A 21,037-nucleotide genomic window follows, 5' to 3' on the forward strand; every position below is an offset into this window, starting at 1 on the left:
TCTCCCTTTTGAAATGGAAATATTTACTCTTTACCATTACATATTGGATATATGTAACTTGCTTGTGATTTTTGTAGGGGCTCACATCTAAGAGTTTTCCTTGAGTTTCAGGAGATATTTTGGACTTGGACTTCTGAGCAATGCTCAAACTGTTAAAATTATGGGGACCCTCGGAAATGGACTAAATGTATTTTGCATTGTGAGATGGGCATAATATGAACTTTTGGGGACCCAGGGTGAAATACTATGGCTTAGTTAGGAGGTGACACCCAAAAGCCCATGTGTTATACAATGCAGGAAAATTCATAGATGATATAATTAGATTAGGAGGGTTGTAACCTAATCAGTAGATTAATTCACTTGACAGATTAATTATTTGAAAGGGAATTCTGTACTGTGGTGAGTGTAGGCAAATAAACTATGATAGGAAGAAGCAGGTCACTGAAGCATCCTTTGGGGTTTACATTTTGTCCCTGGTGAGAAGAGCTCTCTCTTTCTTCCTCCTGGTTGGCATGAACTGAGCAGTTTCCCTCTGCCACACCCTTCTGTCATGATGTTCTGTCTTATCTCAGGCCCAGTCTATAGCCAACCATAAACTGAACCTATGAAACCAGGAGCCAAAATAAACTTTTCATCCTCTAAGTAGATCTTGTCATGTATATTGGTCACAGTGACAACAAAGCTTTCTAAAACAGATGTCCTCTGAAAAATTCATTTGGCAATGTAGGAATGTTCAGAGTCAACATTATTAGATTATGAGCTGTAACCAAATCAGTGGATTAATCAATTTGATGGCTTAATAATTTGAATGTATGAACTGGGTGCTAACTGTAGGCAGGTGGGGTGTGGCTGGAGGAAGTAGGTCACGGGGATATGCCCTTGGAATTATTGTTATTCCTACCTTCTCTCTACCCCAATCTCTGTTTCCCAGCTACTATATTCTGAACAGCCTTCCTCCACCATGCTTTCTGCCATGATGTTGTGCTTTACCTCAGCCTCAGAACAATAGAGTTGGTCACCATGGACTGAACCTCTGAAACCATGAGCCCAAAATAAACTTTTCCTCCTCTAAGTTGTTTGCGTCAGGTATTTTGGTCATAGTGAGGAAAAGTTAACCAACACAATAGTGTTTATTACATTATGTTTTTAATAACAGTCAACAGAAATAATATGAATGCCCATAATATGGAATGTAATTTTTCTGAAGGTTCTTTGAAGTGGAGAATAAATTTAAATTAATATTTCCATTAAAAGTATAATTCATATTTTTGTATCTAATACGATTTCAACTGTGAAAAAACTTACGGGACAAAAAGTGTGAAATTATGAGTGATTGGGTGGGATAGAGGATTTTTATCCTCCGTAATACTTTGAAATTTTTTATAAAAGGACACCAATGAAAGGAAAACATAAGTTATTTTTAATCTATAAAATTAGCAAAGTAAATACAAAGTCTGATGATCAATATATAATATGGTGAAGCAAGCCCCCTACTCCTCATAGAAGGCTTAAGAAGATTTGAAGAGAAAGGTACAAAATGTTAGTAGCAATTATTTCAGGGAGTTAGTATTGTTTTTTCTGGTCCTAATTCATCATAATATATATAATAAATAGATACAGATATAGGCTTAAGAAGATGTGTAGGTATAGATACAGATGTAGATAGATATCCTTCCCTAGGGTTACTGCAACAAAGTATCAAAAAAACTGGTGGAGACAAAAAAATATATTGCCTCAGTTTATAGGCTGGAAGTCCAAGATCAAGGAGACTGCAGAGTCAGGCTTTTCTGATCCCTGTAAACAAGAATGCTTCTTTGTCTCTTCTGGATTCTGTTGTTTGTGATAATCCTTAACATTTATTGGAGTGTTGTGCATCACTCTCCTCAAATATCCATCTTTTACCCACATCTTCACATCATTTTTCCTCAGGGTGTGTCTGTCTCTGTACCCAAATTTTCCCTTTTCATAAGACACAAATCATACTGTATTAGAGTTCATTCTAGTGACTTTAACTTGATTGCTTTTGTAAATAAAGACCCTCTATTTCTAAATAAGGTCACATTCTCAAGTACTGGGAATTAAAATTTAAACATATCTTTGGGAGGAAGGGAGGATACTGTTCAAACCAGAACACTGTACTTAACCAAATTTTCTCCAACAATGTGTAGAATGTGTATTATGATCATTCAGACAAAGTATAATAAAAACTAGCCAGCCCATTCTTAAGAGTCTTTTCAATCCATTTCTTTTGCATTCCTACTATGCTTCCCATGTTGCTAACTGTCTTGATTCAAGCACCTGCTATCATCCCATCTAAGGCTACTGCAGTAGTATCCTCCATTTCAGAGAGGCATATTCAGAGTATATAGTTTTTCTCCCTCCCATCCAGCTCCCTTATTGTTGCCAGATTTTTCTGATCTTTTTAATCCCCTGCTTAATAAGTCTTATAGACCCCAAGGTTCACAAGAGTAAACTGCAGCCCCTTAAACCTGAGTTCATAAATTGAACCATCCTCCCTTTTTAACCTTATCTGCCACAACTTTTTATTCATAGCTCTCTGTTATCCTCATCCCAGATGGTGTATAAACTAGTCTTGTTTTACTGCACACAGTTCCATGAATGTGCCAGTATCAAATTTTGTTCTTAGGCTTCCATGCCTTAACCCCACTTATTAATTTATTCAAGAAACAGATATTAGACATCTACCCCATGTCAAGCACTGAACTAGCCTTGGTCATTTAAAAATAAATCACACCATACAGCTCTCAGGAATTTAATTCAGTAGAGCACATCAGATGTATAAATAGTAAACTCTTAAATGTGGTATAAGTTTCCTTACAAAATATTGCACAATGTACACATAATCACAAAAGTGAAAGGGGTTGATATTATTAAAGGCTTGGGAAATACTTCAACGCAGAGACACCCCAGGTTGTTAAAAATGTGAACAGGTGTCACTGTTCCTGCCTGTTCTCTTCTCCTTTAGGTGTCTAATGGAATTGTATTCATTCTTCAAGGATCAATCTTTCTAGACATTAGGAAACCATTTGTCTATTCACTGATTAGTGAATGTTTCAAAACTTGTTTCTGGCTCTTCTTCTTTGCTATGAAACTATGAAACACGCATTTGTTCTCATAAGCTTTACCCCATTTCAGAGAGGCATATTCAGAGTAATGCATATAGTGAAGATCTTTATACAAGTCCCTGCTATGGTCTGAATATTTGTGAATCCCCAAAATTTGTATGTTGAACCTAATCACATAAGGCAATGGCATTAGAAGGTAGAGCCTTTGGGAAATGGTTGGATCATGAAGGTTCTGCTCTCCTGAATGGGATTAGTACTTTTATAAAAATGTCACACACAGCTACCTTATTCTTCTACTAGGTGAGGACACATAGAAGGAAAAAAGGTCTTCACCAGATGCTAAATCTGCTGGAACAGTGACCTTGGATTTCCTAGTCTCCAAAACGGTAAGCCATAAATTTCCATTGTTTATAAATGTGTTAGTCAGCTTTGCTCTGCTGTGACCAAAATACCTGACAAGACAACTTAGAGAAAGAAAAATGTATTTTGGCTCATGGTTTCAGAGGTATTAGAGGCCAACTGGATGCATTGTCCTGGGCCTGAGACGAAGCAGAAAATCATGGTAGAAGGGCATATCAGAGGAAAACTGCTCAGCTCCTAACATCCAGGAACTAGAGAGGGGGAAAGCAGATGTGGGGGGAGGGGACCTTTCAGGGCACACCCCCAGTGACCTGCTTCCTCTCCTATGTTCTACCTCCCAATCATCCATTCAGCTGTCAGTGGACCTTGATGAAGTCAGAGCCTTCATCACTCAATCATTGCCTAAAATCCCCAACTCTGAACCTAGCTACATTGGGGACCATGCTTTCAACACATGATTTGGGGAAAGACATTACAGATTCAAACCATAACAATAAATTACCTAAAACAAGGCATTTTGTTATTGCAGCCTGAATCGACTAAATAGTCCCTGTTTTTATAGAAACTTTAATGACTTCAAGTGGCATTATCTCACATTACCTTGCTTGAACTACGTAATGATCATGAGAGTTAGACATATGGGATTATTTCCATTCTATAGATGGGTAAATCCACACAAAGCATGAAGTGACCTGTTTCATGTTCCCTCTTTTGAGAGTGCTCTTCAGTATACTTGAGGGAAAGAGAACACCAAGATCTATTCCTGGAGGGTGAGTTCTCTTTAGACAGTACTTCCCAAGAACACATGTTATGTCAGCATTTTTCAGCTTCTAGATTCTCTTTTATTGACTGTAACCATATTGCAGGTTTCTATACAGACTTCTGTATTTCATATAAATAAAAATCTGCACATTTCTGTGTCAAGACACTTATTTATATAATAATAGTCATACAGTGAAGAAGATTCAATAGAAAAAAAATCAAGATGATTCCAGACTTCCCACTACCTCTTCTGGGATTAGTAGAGATCCTCTGGTGACTGTCCTTCACCTAGCTGTCTTCTACCAATGGCTATTGATATTTTGGGATAATCACCAATTTATTATTATAGCCCCCGCTATCTACAATGACCTTTCTAATACTCATTTTTTTGTCTCCATCAATATTTATTGCATTTTACTGCAGCTGTTTTCCATTAGGAAGCACAAGCAAAAATCAATATTATGATCATTCTCTAATAGTGCTAAGACCTCCCCACTGTCACTCTTTAATAAGTGATTTTTAGTAAATCCAATATAATTTGCTGTTTCTTAAAACCACAGTGATAAACTTAATGCTTAAATTTTAAAATTTTGGAAAATGCTTAAATTTTAAAAGTAACCCAGTGTACTTCTCTGGGCTGTATTTACAGTGTGAAGTATCACGTCGTGCGTCCCAACGACACCTATTGAATTTGTTAAAAAAAAAAAAAAAAAGATATTCTCACTTTTCCCTTTCTGAATGGGGCAGATCCATCTGCTTATTTTCTCATGAGTTATTTTCTTTGTGAAAATAAGGGCAAAAAGCTGTCTGAGACTAAAACAAAGCACATCTTTTCCCTAGCACCTGTTTCAGGACATTTCACACCTTGAAATCTACCAAATTGTGCCAAATCTGAAGATAATCACTAGGATCCCAATTTGGAAGTGACATGAGGGCACTTGGGCTGAGAACTTTGCCCCAGACACCTACGGAAGGCATAGGATTGCTCCTGAGAGTCAAGCCCACAATGCAAAGGAAGCAAGGCAAGGGCACAGCCCGTGGCAGAGCTGAGCACAGGGAGTGTGGTAACACACCAGGTGAGCCAGTACAGCGGTTGGAACATTAATATCAATAAGTTGGGGTCTGTAGGGTATTTCATAAAGCTGCAGAAAAAAATGAGAGGGAGCTGCCAATTGTCAAAGCTTATTAACCTGCCCAGAATCTCTCAGATACGTGGCTAAATAACAATCACTAGGGCTGTAAATTCCTTGTAGGGTGGCTGCTTTCAGGAATTTCTCCTACTTTAGTGTGCAGCTCCCTCCCTTTTTCTCCCTCTGTCTTTCCACCCTCTTCCCTGTCTCCCCCACCCCCCACACCATTTTATTTATTTATTTATTTTCAATTTTAAACCAGGACTTAGATTTCTACATTGCAGAAAGGTTTCTGTTCAAACAAACAAGTCTCTGCTCTGGGTTTCAGCTCACCTGAGAGGTGAGTCTCAACAACAAGGAACAGGAGGGAGGAGTAAGGATAAAATGTGTGGGGTGGAGGTGTGAGTGGGAGAGGAGAAGCTAGCAAGGCACACAGGTCCAGTCAAGTGTTTTCTCTGCACAAATTTAGTGTCAAATGCCACCCATGCACCCCACTGGGGACTCAACCACTGCAGTGTTATTGATGGGGCAGAATGGAGCTATCCACTCTGCATTCGGTCCCCACCTTTACTCTTGGGCTGCCATCGGTGCTAGGCTATTGAGGCTGGGCTTCCAAGATGGGGAAAGCTTCCCCCAACTTGTGCTCTGCTGGCCCTTGAAGCCCAGTGGCACACATTACAAAGGTTGTTCCCACAAGCTCCCCAAAAGCTAAACCAGTGGGTGCCAGGAGATATTTTCTGCCTCCTTTGCAAAGTACACAGACACTTCCTTCAACAATCACATGAATGGCATTGAACTCCCAGCTTCTGCCCTTCATCAGACTATTACAGGATCAATATCTAGTCTTACTGCATGAAACCATCCTATTCCTCCGGCAGGAAATTTAGTACATTTTTTTTTCTTTCTGTTTTTAATCTTCAAGAGAAGCAGAGCGAGCTTAGGAATAATGATTCATTACCTCCCTAAGTGCATGTCCAGGATGTAAAGCCACTCCCCAAGCCCCTAAAAAGCAATTTGGGGTAGGAAAAAAAGGGGAAAATGATGTGGAGAAATGACTACGTTATTATTATGCTGCCTGACTTCCTGATGAAAATAGAAGCCATGCCTAATGTGGTGAAGGCTGCAGGTGAGGAAGACACTCAGGTCCTTTGCATTTGGGAACCTGGATTTAGCAGACTTTGGAGTCATAAGTAAAAGCTATTTCCCAAACACAATTGATGCACATCACAAGCTCCTTGTCCTCCTGAGGTCATTGCGCTCCATGTTTATTGATGAGTGTGCTTCATCCTAATCAGTATTCAAATCAGAGTGTTTGCCTTATTTTAAACCCAATTTTACATGTACTATGGTTTTAGAAGTTGTTTTAAAAATGAAACCTTTACTAACAGCACACACACAAAAAAATAACAAGCATGAAGTAACAGAAGGTTTTGCAAAGACCATAGGAAAAAAAGGGGGAAATGCCAGTGATTACTCAGGAAAAATAATCTTTGAAAAACATTCTGTGCAGAAACAATTTCTGCTGATGTGCCACATCTTGCAAGTTTTCTATGAGGCATCAGTGTCTCTTTAAAGAAACATTTGTCAGGAAGGGTGAGTTTGAAATGTGTCATCTTAATTATTACATGAGTAACCTTCAGATTCAAAATGATTTTTTGATTCACCCACTGAGTGAAATACTTGAAAGCAAACCAAACTCTTTTTTTTTTTTTTAACATTACTAAGATTTTCTGCTCTTGTGACTTCAAATCCAAATAGCCTAGCAACACTAGGACAAAGATAAGTCTAACAGTTAAGCTCCAGTCTCTGAACCATGAAAAAAAAATCAATAAAAAAATTGTTGCTGGTGTGATGAGAGCAAAGATATGGCTGTCGACTGTGCCAGTGTCACAGCTGGGCAAGTTAAGTCTGTTGTGGGTATCTGTAATCATGGAAGAACTCTAATGCCCTCCAAGGCCTCTCTAAGCTTTGCAATCTCCAGAGAGAGACTATCTGAAGAAATGCTGCCAGCTTCCTCTATTGGTTTCTCTGACTGCAATGACCCCTAAGTCACCAAGTCATTCATTAGCATCCATGCAACAAGAATCGGAAAGCAGTGTGAGCTGACCGCCTACATTTACACTAGTGCAACTGAATTACATGAATTTCTCTAATGGCAATGTGTTAGTCAGCTTTGCATCCCTGTGACCAAAATACTGACATGAACAAGTTACAGGAGAAAATTTTTATTTTGGCTCATGGTTTTAGAGATTTAGTTCATGGTGGGCTGAATCCATTGTTATGAGCTCAGGGTGAGGCAGAACATCATGGCAGAAGAGCTTAGTGAAGAAAACCTGCTCTGTCCATGATGGCCAGGAAGCAGAAAGGGGAAGGATATATGGGGAAGATTACCCCTTCTAGGGAACACCCCCAGGAACCCATCTCCCCCAGGCACACCCCACATGCCTACTGTTACCACCCAGTCAGTTCATTCAAACTAGGATGAACTGATGTGTTACAAGTCTCAATCTAATCATTCCACCTCTGAACATTCCTACATTGACACAGGAGCTTTTGACATCTCATCTCCAAATCATAACAGGAGGCTAGGGGATACCAACCATGAGGAAAAATATCTGTCTTTAGGACAAGCCCTAAGCAGTCATGTGGACAGACTCACAGGATGATCACCACTACTATAAGTGGATCCAGTAGGGGAATTTTAAGGATTCTTTGTGGCTATGAGAATGAGTCAGGGAGTAAGTCTATGTATGAACCTGTGTATCAATATGGGAAGGTTGGCCAAGTATGAAGAAAATAATCCAACTGCAAACTAGATTGTACTATAATGTCCCAGAAAGCAGAAATCAAGTCTCTAACCCAGTGCTTTTCTAAAGCTTCTATAAAACCTCCCAAATGATAGAGAAGAGTGAAAATATGAACCTTCTATAGTTCAAGTATGTGTGAGAGTACTAGGAAATGTGAAAGAGCCCTAAATTCTATTAGCAAAAATTTCATAATATCTTTGAACTTTCTTGGTTTAGCATTTTATGATTTTTAATCACTAGAAATATGTAATTATCCCCTGATATGAATTTTACTGGTTATAATATAAACTAATTTGAAAATTGTTTTTCACAGAATAAAACTGCATGTTTATCCCATGTTCACTGATGTCCCATCTGCCAATCAGAAAAGTAGGATTTAAGCTATTTGAACTCAGACTTTTAAATTCTGCAGAACTAGAATCTCCAGAGAAGGGGTCTGGGAATCTATATCTTTTTAACAAGAATTCCAAGTGACATTTAGGATCATGAAATTTGGGGAAATTATTAGAACATGGAAGTTGTTGGTACTTACAAATACACTGGTCAAATAGAAGTACTTCAAGACTATTATTTTTCTTCCATTTTGGAAAACTCATAAACTACCATAGCATTGAAAGGAAATTTAAATGCTACCTGGAATTTAAGGTGAGCTATAGTGAGCTAAAACTGACTCATTTTGGCTCATGAGAGTTGTTAATTATTCAGGAATTTGGGAATTTTGTAAGCTGATCATTAAACACTGCCATTATTTAAAATCTTACACAAATTTATAAGTAAATAGATAATATAAATAACAAATATAATAAATACTTGAATGTCATAGGCTTCTAATTATTTTGGAACATGTTGTGTTATGTGTTCTTGAAGTTATTAACATCTACTGTAACTATGGTGGAAATGCTACTGCTGTACATCTCATTCCAGTTCTGTGTTCAGTGATATGGCATTGACGTCTTGAAATCAGTCATGGTAAGAGCACTTATACCCCAAAATCAGCAAATGATATGAACTTTGACTTACTCCTTCTTGACCACCTACACTAGCATTGGCAAATATTTTCTGTAAAGGGCCATATGACAAATATTTTAGACATTGCAGATCATGGAATCTCTATCACAACTATGAAATTCTGTATATTTATCTATTTGGTTTCTACATAAAAATGCAATAGACTGGGTATTTCAAACAACAGAAACTTATTTTCTTACAGTTCTTGGGTTTGGAAAGTCCAAAACAAAGGTCCAGCAGGGTTCAATTTCCAATGAGGGCTCTCTTCATGGCTTACAGATGGTCACCTTCTTATCATGCCCTCAAGTGACAGACAAGAGAGAGAGGATGAGAGCAAGACAGTATGAGAGAAAGAGAGAGTACGCACTCACAAGTTCTGAGGTGTCACTTAGAAGCACTAATCCTATCGTGTGAGAACCTCACCTATAAAACCTCATGTAATCTTACCTCCTTATAGGTTTTATTTCTAAATACAGACATATTGGGGTTGGGACTTCAACATATGGATTTTAATGGTACACAATTCAAACCATAGAAGATAGTGATAAAGAAAATGTTATTAAAACAGATTAAACTTAAAAGTGTATCATGTTCATATCCATTTTGAAACAAAATATTTGTCCAGTATTTGAAAGCTACCATGCCACTCAGCAAAGAACTCATTCTATCTGTGAAGGACAAAGGAAGTTCCAAAATCTATCTGCATCTTGGTCATTAACATAAATGAACATTGAGCCAACATAGTTAAAGAATCCTCATTCATCTGTTGCAATAACAGATTGGTATAGATACAAAGGTTTGAAAAAAACCTGTAAAAGCATTTCATGAGAACCAGCTGATTATATGAAATTTCCAATGAAGAGCATTGTGTTTTGTATTATTATTTGTAAATTTTGTGTTGTTTTGCACTTTGTAAGGTAAAATATAATGTGTGTGTATGTGTGTGTGTGTGTGTGTGCACATGCGCATGTGTAGTAGTTGTTTGAATACTTATCAGCACAGCCCTTTCACAACTCCCTTATTTTATAAATAAGTACAATGTATCCAAGAGATGCACTGTTGGCCCCCTTGGGTAAATGCCTTTTCTTTTTTCCTGCATAATATTTCTTCCCAGTTCTATGGGAAAATAAGGGAAGACACCCTTATTTTCCTTTGGATTTTGAGGTACACAATTCAATCCATAGCAGAAAGTGATAAAGAAAAGATTATTAAACAGGTTAAACTTTAAAATGTGTCATGTCTAATTTTCTTTTGGGGACCATCTTATCTTGGTAAACAACTATGGCTTATACTTATTTCTTTGATTTTGAAACCATCATCATGACTAAGAAGCAAGAATACCAATATCATGTGTTATTCCTTTTCAAGGAAATTTGGGTTCACAACAAACTAGGGAGGGACTTGCTCAAGTCTACATGGGAAAGGAGTGGTGGGGCTGAGTCTTGAAACCAGCTGTTCTGACCCTTTCTGTCTTGTCTGCTTCTGCTGCCAGGTCCTCACAACTCTTGTATGTCACATCTAATTGTCCTGCCTGAAGTGGACAGACTTCTCTGTGCTCTCTGCTTCTACACAATGTACTTCTCTTGCTCTTACCCCACTCCCAGTCTTACCTTGACCTTTCCAGTCCTCACTTTCATCCCTTTCCCCCAACTCCTGGATCCACATGGAGACAACGTGGCAATGCCAAGAAACCAGGCTGCTAGGTCATCTTTAGCAAGACCAGAGCTATGAGACCTTTACAGCAGCATTCTATGCCTTCCCAGCTCCACAGCACTATCAAGCATATGATGGATGGAAGGAACCAGATCAAAAATAAACATTTTCTGATTACAGATGTTGCCCTAATTTTCATGACTCTTCATACCCAAAACATGTAAGAAATTTCATTCAAATGGGAGACTTTATTTGCAAAAGCTGTCTTTGTGCAAATGGCTCATTAAGGGACAAAGTAAATGAGAGCCCCACTAGACAGTGACTGTGCATGCGTTAAGAAAGCAGGGGAGGCCAAAATGTCTTCCAGATGCCACACATTCACTTCCCCTGGGCTGAAAAAATTCACAGCTTGCCTAGATTTCCCTATTGCTATAATTTGTGAATTTACTCATTCAACTACCATACATTCACTCAAAAAATAATTGTTTAATACACAGTTCTCTTAATGACTGTTCTCTTAGCATGGTTTTAATAATTTTAAATCATCTTAAATTATGATTGAAATTTATTGTGATACTATTGATATTTTACACTTATATCATTTATTTCCAGGAAAGAAAATTGGTGAGTTGACATCTTGAGAGAAGATAGGAAAGGAACAATGGATGAGGGCAAGAAGGCAGAAAGCCAGTGAAGAAATGAGAAAGAAAATCAATATTTATTTAGCTACCATGTCCTGAGAATTGTAGAAGACAGTGACATGGGTTCATGTCCTTGCTTTGCAGCCTAATAGCCAGATGGACTTAAGATTGGCTCAGATTCAATAATGAACATGCCTACTTTTCCAAAATGCAGTAAAGTTTATATGAGACAATACACAGAAAAAGTAAAACAGTGACAGTAAACAAATGTTAATTGTGGTTTTATATCTGTAGTTACTTTCTCTCACATTAGCTTGAAATTTATTCACATTAGCTTGAAATTGAAGAGCAGAAATCATTGCTTTGATCTCTTTTGCATACATAGGACATTTGAATGTGGTTGACTGATTGATTTGACTCATGAAAAGAGGCCTTCAAACTAAGCTCAATCTGAGGAAAAAGATAAAATAAGCTAAAGAGCCAGTGCTGGCTTTGCATAAAGACAAATATTGTTATGCTTTCTAGAAGGACCAGAGACCCTAGCAAGCATGAATAATTGCCTCTCTTTCCTGGTTCCTACCTTAAAAAGAAAAAGTGTTATATTTTTACCTACTCAAGTTCAATCCCTGATCCCTTTAAAGTGAAAATATCATTGGGAGGGCATCTTACCAAATATATTTTCAATTATTTGCAAGTCAGACCTATAAAGGATCAGAGGATAATGTTGGTGGATATGGGAAGCAAGGACATTTGCTGCTACAGGACAGAAAGAAGAAGATGCTCACCAGGAAGACTGGTAACCAAAAATGATAGGTACCTAGTTTACAGCCTTGCTTGCAGCTAGTTCCTATCCCTATTCTCCCTGAATTTTAGCGATACTTTCTAGTTTGTGAGTTTGAATACTTGTGGAAATTTCTCGAATGGAGTCATTCTTATCATTAGTGTAAGATATAACTGCAATTGAAGTTTCTGAATAAAAATGAATATTTGTAGTTCCCCCAGTCAGGAGACACCTATTTTCTAAAGAATTTTATGCAATGTCAGTTGAAGTGAGAAAAACATGTGAGGTCTTCAATAAATGTGAGGTTATAAGTTGAAAACGTCCGACTTGTCATTGTTAAAAGGTTTTTGCTAAGTTGAATGCACATTTTACAACTCTTTTCTGCCCAAACTACTAACGTTGAAAGTTGAAACTTTTGTTTCTCTTGAGTATATTCATTTGTTACTATATTAATATATTAGTTCTATAATTGGATAATACATTGTATATTAGATAAAAATTGACATGATATGAATTAATTATTAATATTGCATATTAATTATTATACATGATTAGAAAGAACAGTCTGACAGAGTAAAGTAATTAAGACTCTGGAGTCAGAAAGACACATTTCAAACCCTAACTTTGTTTGTATTTGCATTTAGCATCAAATAAATTTCATAAACCTTCTATGCCTCAGTTTCTTCATTTATAAAATGGACACAATAACAGACTTATTAGTAAGTTTACATGAAAAGGTTCATACAACACATCATATTGTGCTGAAACATAGCTATATTTCAACAAACTTTACCTAAAGATATTATTATCTTATTATCATTGAAAGAATTGAAGACAGGTGAATTTCTGGTAGAATGCCTCATGAAATGGAAACAAAAATATCTTCCAAAATAGCCACTGAACTCCTGCAATCATGTGAACAGAAGAGGAAAAAAATATCTCTACCATATATTGAAATCCAAAAACCATATTTCAAATTGACAAGCTCAATCATGCACTCCTCCAACTATTCAGGATGGAACAAAAGGCAAATGTTAAACACAAGTTTAAAATAGGAGACACGCCAACTACAACATTTTGCTCTTTTAAAACTGTAAAAAAGTTTCATGTGTTGATAATTGTAGTAATCTCATGGATCTAATTGTCTCAGATCTGAATATCTGAAAATTAGCTAATATGTCTTCCAAGTCTATTGGAAGTAACAAACACAGTTATGATATGCTCAAATGACCATTAAAAACTCTGAGAATTCCTGGTGGTGCTTGCTTTGATGAATCAGATCCTTTTTAAAGAAGAGTCTACATAGTTTCATAACTATGTAGTTATGTACCTCAGACTAGTTTAAGAGCACTAATGTTGAAGACAACACACAATAGTCAAAATAGTTTTAAAGAGCAAGTTATCTAGGAACTTGTTAGATAGCTAGCAAGTTTTCTAAGAATAAAAGTAGTTTACTAGTAATATGGACATACAAGGCACTCCAGAGATTCTCGGAGGAAAGTTCTCACTCTAAACCTAAAAACAAAGAAATTCAGTGGGGGTACAACCCTTATTTGATAATAAACCCCAAAATGGACCCTTTTCAACTAATGCTCATAGGCTATTCTAGCCAATAGATTACTTGAGGGCTGACATAACAATGTATAATGAGATACAGAGAAAGGCCAATGTTATTTCCTGTCCCTTTCCTCGAGTCTTGCCTTACTGTCCATCTAACATGAAAATCTGAGCTTATCACCCTTGGGTTAAGTGCTCCAATGGCTCTGAGAGCCTTTGAAATGAAGAGAAAACTGCTAGCATGACACCCAAGGTCATCACCACCCGTATCCCATCTCCCACTCCTCCTACACAATTTGTCTGGCAAGCAATACTCATGTCTCTAATACCCAGAATATGCCCTGTCGACTCACACCTCTCCTCTATGTCTTGGCACATATAATTTTCTGTCTGAGATGTCTGTATAAAAACTCCTACTCACTCCTTCAAATTTCAACTCGAATGTTACCTCTTTCTTGCCTGCTCTTTTCTCTTTGCTCTTATTTTACTTTGAATGTATCCATGAGGGGTACATATCTAATTGTTTTATCAAATGGCTTGTTTGCCAGACTGTAGCACTACTATGTTGTCAGGTCTTCAACCTTAATATTAAGGAGTATGTGTGTTTCCCTGTATGCAGTGCCTGGCCTAAAGGAACTCAAAGAAGGAAAGATGGAGTGAAAGAAGAAAGATAGGCAGGGGAAAAGGGAATGAAGGAAGGAAGAGGAAGTTTAATTCTAAGCTTGCAAAATTAACAGATTTGTTTAATGAAGGCAGTTTCTTGGAATAAGAAAATGAATGAACAAATAGGTGCATAGATGAATAGATGTATGAATGTATAGAGAGATAGGTAATAAGCATATTAAAAACTGCTGACACAATCTTGATTATCAGTATCTCCAGGTCAATTTATTGACCTTCCAGGATTTATCAGTAAAAACCTCTAAAACATCATTTATTGATCTTTTCTGGCAGAGGAAGAGGACATTAAAAAGAAAACAAAAACAGAAAGAGTAACTCCAAAATGCTTTAGAATAGCGATAAAATTGATCATCATCTTAGGTTGAATCTAAGTGAATAAAATTTAATAACACATAATTTGATAATGTCATTATCTTTCTTTGATTGAAATATACTATTTATTCTGTATACCTATACTTTTATATTCTTAGGGACAGAATTAGGAACAGATGTGATGGCTACATCTCACATAAGCATAGAAAGTCTATAGAGCACCGTTCTGTGCTGAGAGACTAGCCTGGCTTTGTGGAGGGAGGTCGTCTGTCAGTAGAAAAATGACTATGCCTTTGTTTTCTATTTCACAAAATTTCTCCTACTGTTACCATCTGACTTGGCTGGCTAGTTAAAGCATGTTATATTTCTTAATAGTACTCTTTCCTAAAATTTTGTTTACTGTAAAAAAAAAAAATGATACTAAACATCTTACCAACCTTGAATTCTGAATTAAAGTCATTACTCTGAACATTATTAAACTTTAGCTGTTTTACAGATATATGGTAAGATACTATCATAAAGATTTGGTAAGTAAATATCATAAATATTTAAGCTATGTCTCTGAAGTCTTAAATATTTGGTCCAAGTCTATAAACATGGTACCTAGCCTTAAGAAGTTTACAATCCAGGAGGAGTGATAAGGTGCATACATAAATCACAGTAATATAAGAAAAAGGTGTGATCCATTTTATAATAGAGACATAAATAAATATGGTATAGGATCACAAAAGAGAAAGTGATCAATTTTACCTGAAAAGATGATAATTATAAATAAAAATTTATGTAGAAGTAGACTGTGATGCATTCCTTAAACTTTCATGACTTAATTTAGATGTCAAAACAAGCAGCTCCATGTCTAGGGTTCAATGGAGATATTTCCTTCATAAATTTGGTTTGGGTGGAAGGGGCATTGTGGGTGGTTAAAATGGATGCAGATGACTTCATACATCATTCTGCCTTTCCCTTCTGGGAAAAACTTAGATATGCATGGGACCTTGGCTTTTATAACTAGAAGAGAAGAGGAATGTGTATGCCTTAGGGCAGGGGGCAAAGGAGAGTGTAAATCAGTTATTTACAGGCTGCCTGGCCTGAGAATTGATTTCAAAACTATATTTAGTAAAAAGAAAATCAGACTCTCAGAACTGCTTTTCCTAACACACTTCCTGTAATTCTGGGCAAGCAGAAATTGTGAAAACCCAACAGAATCTTTCAAGAATTAGTATGGGCACAAGCATAGATGTTTTAGCTCTGAGGTTAAGAAAGTAAAAAAGGTGCCTGCAATTTGTAAGAAAGCCGTTCCACGTTCTCTACCTAGAACACAGAAGTTAGTGGGCCTTAGTCTTGTTCAGAAGGTTAGAAGCTATCAATATACGCTAAATGTGGAGAGTGGTGTTTTCAAGAGGGGAGGGAAATAGAAGCAATCCTTCACCCCCATGGATGCAATGAAGGGAGAGAGGACTGGGCTGGATGCTACACTGGGGCTTTGGCTAATTGAATGGTGGCAGTGCCATCAGGAACCCTACTCTGGGGAATGCTGGCAAAGTACTGAAATAATCTTTGGAAATTGCTTGTTCCAATATGCAGGCCAAGCACTCAAGCCTTATTTTGCAAGTATATGTTGAAAAGGTATGGAATGTCAGCCAGACCCTAGACTGAGACTGAACTGGTTCAAATCTCATTTCTTGCACCAGTTAGTTGAAACCTTTTGGTGTCAGCTAATTAAAATTTCCTGAGTCTCCATTTCCTCACCTATAAAATGAAGATAGAAATAACCATCTTGGAAGACTTTTGCTAAAATTAAATGAGGCATAGTTAGATATACATGGATATTCCTACTGGATAAAAGGATCCATTGAAGAATGGCTAATTTCAAGGTTGGCATTATTGTTTTATGAAGATGGCTAATTGCCATTAGTAATAAAATAATTGCATTTCATTTGCTCATGCTGACATTTCTAACTCAAAGAGCACAGATTTTTAGAGCTGAGTGTTAACCTTTCAATTACTTCATTTAAACTTTGATTTTATAAATTAAGAAAACGTGGCCCAGAACAGTTCAAAGTTCCCCAAAATGAAATAAGTAATTGGTGGTAGACCCCAGAGTAAGAAGTCAAGGAGTCTATTGTTCTTAGTTCTATTCCCAGTTTTGTGCCTCTTATCCTAAAGATAAATCAGCTATAAATGTAGCTTTCACACTTCAAAATCATGAATTTTTGTGAACAAAATAAATCCAAGACCCCATGTGGCTCAAGCTCAACTCAAAGTCACATTCAAAGCAGCTCATCCCAGCAACTAAAAGTAATTCAAAAAGAACTGTGGTCTTTACTTGCATATCAAATAAGATTTAAGTGACTTAATTTATAACACACAGCAAAATTACAAAAATCTTTTTGTGCTCCTCTTCCATTCCTTTGCACTGCAACTATTATCGTCTCATTCACCAAACCAGAAACAAATGTTATTACCAAAATTCTCCAGCACTCCGGCCTTCTGTTTTACCTCTCCCTTTCACTTCTTCCCTTGGTCTATTTCATTAAACATCATCTCCAGAACAGGAAGAGACAGGAAGTTTTCTGCTCCCACCCACTTCCTGCCTCTCAGCTGCTGCAAGTGCCTAGGGGTGGCTAGGGGTGGTTGGGGTGCCCTTGACTTGGTGCTCTCACTTCTCCAGAGCATCACTCCTTTCTCATGAGACATTCTTATGAGGATTTTCTGGTGAATTCTTCACCTCATTATAATTTTAAATTTTAACTGTTACATAAAACTAAAAGTTTCACCTTATGTTGCTAAAAAGGAATATCACTTCAAATTTAGCAACTAGAAAACTAAACATTTTGTGCTGTCTTCAAGATTCACAATAGAGTGCCAGTACCCATATACCATTCATGAAAGAAAATCTCTGAAAGGGTAGTCATCTTCATTTGAATCTACTTCTTTGGATGGACTCTACAAGCATTAGTGAGGGAGGAAGGCGGCCACTTAAGCAAATCAATCACATTGAAAATCAGTGAGTTTAGTTAGCAATGCTTAGCTGTGTCATCCTAACATCTCGTGTTCTTCTGTTATTTAGGTTACTTTAAAAAGAATGCTTACAAACCTTGTGTTCTATCAGTACAAGAAAAAGTAATACCAATACACAATCGTTATAGCAATTATAAGAAATCAAATATTATAATCAGATACAAGTAAAATTATCTGAGGAAGATTTTCCTCTTCTATTCCAAATCTAACATAAACTTATTCCATTGTCAGGCAGCCAGAGGATAAGACACAGAAAAGCGGCTGAAGGATTTAGCTAGCCTTTTTGGAGGTGGTTGTTTTATTTTTATATATAAATATTCACACTTTTTACTGTGTCTATAATTTTAGTTTCTGGAAAGAGTTTTATCTTCCATTTTCACTCTTACTTTAGGCCAAAACTCATTGTTAAAAAACCTCATCCAGGTCTGTGCAACTATTATACACAATATCTAGCCCTCTTTTATACCAACAACATTTCCAAAGCCCTGTTTTACATTTATTGAAAGATGAGAAATATTACACAGGAAACTTAATAAGAAGATTAATAAAATATCTGCCTTATAACTTTTACAAACAACAGAATGCAGTGCTTCTCCTTAGGAACATTTAAACACAGTCAGCTTTTCAAGTAGATAAAAGCACTGCCCATGAATTTTGAATGAAATTACAATGCCCTGTCTTATGGACATTAACTTTCCAACAAGCCTAATAAAAATTACAACAACTCTTTGGAAGAGTGGTGGTTTGAAAATTTGCATTTTCTACAAATATTTTCCTCCATTTAAAATATTTACATTTGCATTTATACTAGGCAAATGTCTTGAATTACTTAAGAAACCCATGTTAGTTATTAGCAATGTTCTTTCTACCATATAAACAACCATCCCAATTAATGATGATCATGACATTATTAAGTACCCTATATACATAATTGCTAATACCCTAAATTCTAACTTGGATGAAAAAAAATACCCTTTACATATGTTATAACCTCTAAAAGGAGAAGGAACAATAGTCAAAGTAAGAAGAGGAGAAAAAATATGAGAGGAAAAGAGTAGTAGAGAATGAAATGAAGCTTGTCCTCCTGACCCACTAATGGATTCTCAAGAAAGACTTTGGGGAGATTAATTCGAAAGGAAAATGAAGTAGAGCCCTGAGCTGTTAACTTGTTGAACACACTCATTGTAGAGTAATGGGAGCTATTTTCTCAGTAAATGTGTTGCCAAAAGTCAAGAGTACTAATATATATTCAACCATTCCCCGTGAACAATTTATAATTGTTGGAGAATAGACTCCTTCCTCCTCCACAGCCTCTTCATTCTTCTCCATTGTTCTGCTTCTTTGTGAATGCCGCTCACTGAAGCTTGAAGACAAAAATGTTCTAATCAGGGTAGTGATTGGATTATGAAGCCGAAGCAAAAGGCTAACAAAGTAAAAACTCCATGTCATCTGTCACGGGGCATCTTCAACACCATTCTCGACCATGGTGGGAGATAATAATACCAATAAATAATACCAATCGGTATTATTTTCTTGAGAATCACTAATTTACTGAAACACACTGATATAGGAACTAAATGCTTCTGAGTTCTGGAGTTTTTATTTTGGTGTTTTCTTTTCTATCTTGCCCAAACATTAACTTTTAGTAAGGAGGAAATGGATGAATAAACAGTCTATAATAAATCTAGATCCATTTTGCATCCAAGAATACCAAACCACTTCTAATAAAAGCATGATTACATTTACTAAATCAAAGATAAAATGATAATGAAGTAATGAAAGTGGAATTGGCAATAATGTTTGCAATAATAGTAGGATAAAAATTGGTAAATTCTCTAGCAGAGCATTAACAATAAAATGAGGTTTATTGTGCTCTGACCAAGGGTAATAGTAAAAGAACTTGTTATCAGAGTGATCCTCCTGCCCATACAATTATAAAATGTATAGAAAGCATAAATGCTACCATGTAAAGGCACAGAAAAACAACCGACAGTAGATTAACACCGAAACTGATTCAATTCTTGAGAGAAAGGAACAGAGTAGATGAGGCCATATTTGTTCAGCTTTACCCTGAGGCTATTCCTCAGCCCAGGACAGAAGCAAAGATCAGTGAGAAGCTGCACTCTTGTTGTGCCAGGAAGTAACAAACACATATAGGGGAGAGACTGAGGATAGGAAGTACTAAACTCTGTGTAGAAGCTCCTCTCAAATCCTTGGTTGATTCTAAATCAGCACACAGTGGAACCAGACTCCAAAGAGTCCAGGGGGGGTTATCAATAGCTAAGAGCCTAAGTAAAAATGTCTCAGTTTTAACACACAATATGGAGGGTTGGGTAGGGAAAAATGGAAGTATTTTGGATTAGAAAAAGGGGAATGAAGAGAAGGGATGGTGGGATGGGAATAGGAAAGACAGTAGAATGAATCAGACATTACTTCTTATATTCACATATGAATACACGACTAGGGTAACTCCACATCACATACAACCACAAAAATGGGAAGTTATACTCCATTTATGTATAATATGTCAAAATACATTCTACTGGCATATAAAACTAAAAAGAACAAATACATTTTTAAAAAATATCTGCAATTTCCCATAATAAGAGGGACAGAAACTCTTTGAAGTTCATTTCTTGCCAACTTAGAGTAACTTTTCATTGGGGAGAGAAAATGAACCATGTCTTAAGAGTCAATGGCAAATCAAGTGGATATATCTAATAAAGCATAAAACCAAGACTCCACCATCCTAAAGTAATCTCAGTATTTGACTCCTGTTAAAACAAAATTCAACCCTAGTAAGGCAAATATAATGGTATCAGAGTCTTCACAATATATAATTTCACAGAATTAAGAAATTAGTGAAACTAAAGACCAAAACAATAAAATAGAAAATGGAAAAAAAAAACAGAATTCAAGAGAGTCAGAATTAGTCTTTTTTTAAAAAAAGTCTAATAAAATTATGCTATTAATTAATGGGATTCATAACCTGTAGCTAATCTTCTAAAGCAAAAGAAGGCAAACACAAGTTACCAATGTCAAGAATAAAAGATCATAGGGAGAGACTGGTCAACAAGTACCAAGTTTCAGCCAGATCAGAAGAAGGCTTTTGTTGTTCTTCTGCACAGTAATTTGCCTTCAGTTGACAACATTGTATCAAATGCATCAAAATAGAAGAGAGGATGTTCACAAAAAAAATGGTAAGCATATGAGTTAGTGAATGTGCTAAATACCTCGA

This window comes from Marmota flaviventris, chromosome 6 (genome assembly GCF_047511675.1).
Source record: "Marmota flaviventris isolate mMarFla1 chromosome 6, mMarFla1.hap1, whole genome shotgun sequence".
Lineage (NCBI taxonomy): Eukaryota > Metazoa > Chordata > Mammalia > Rodentia > Sciuridae > Marmota > Marmota flaviventris.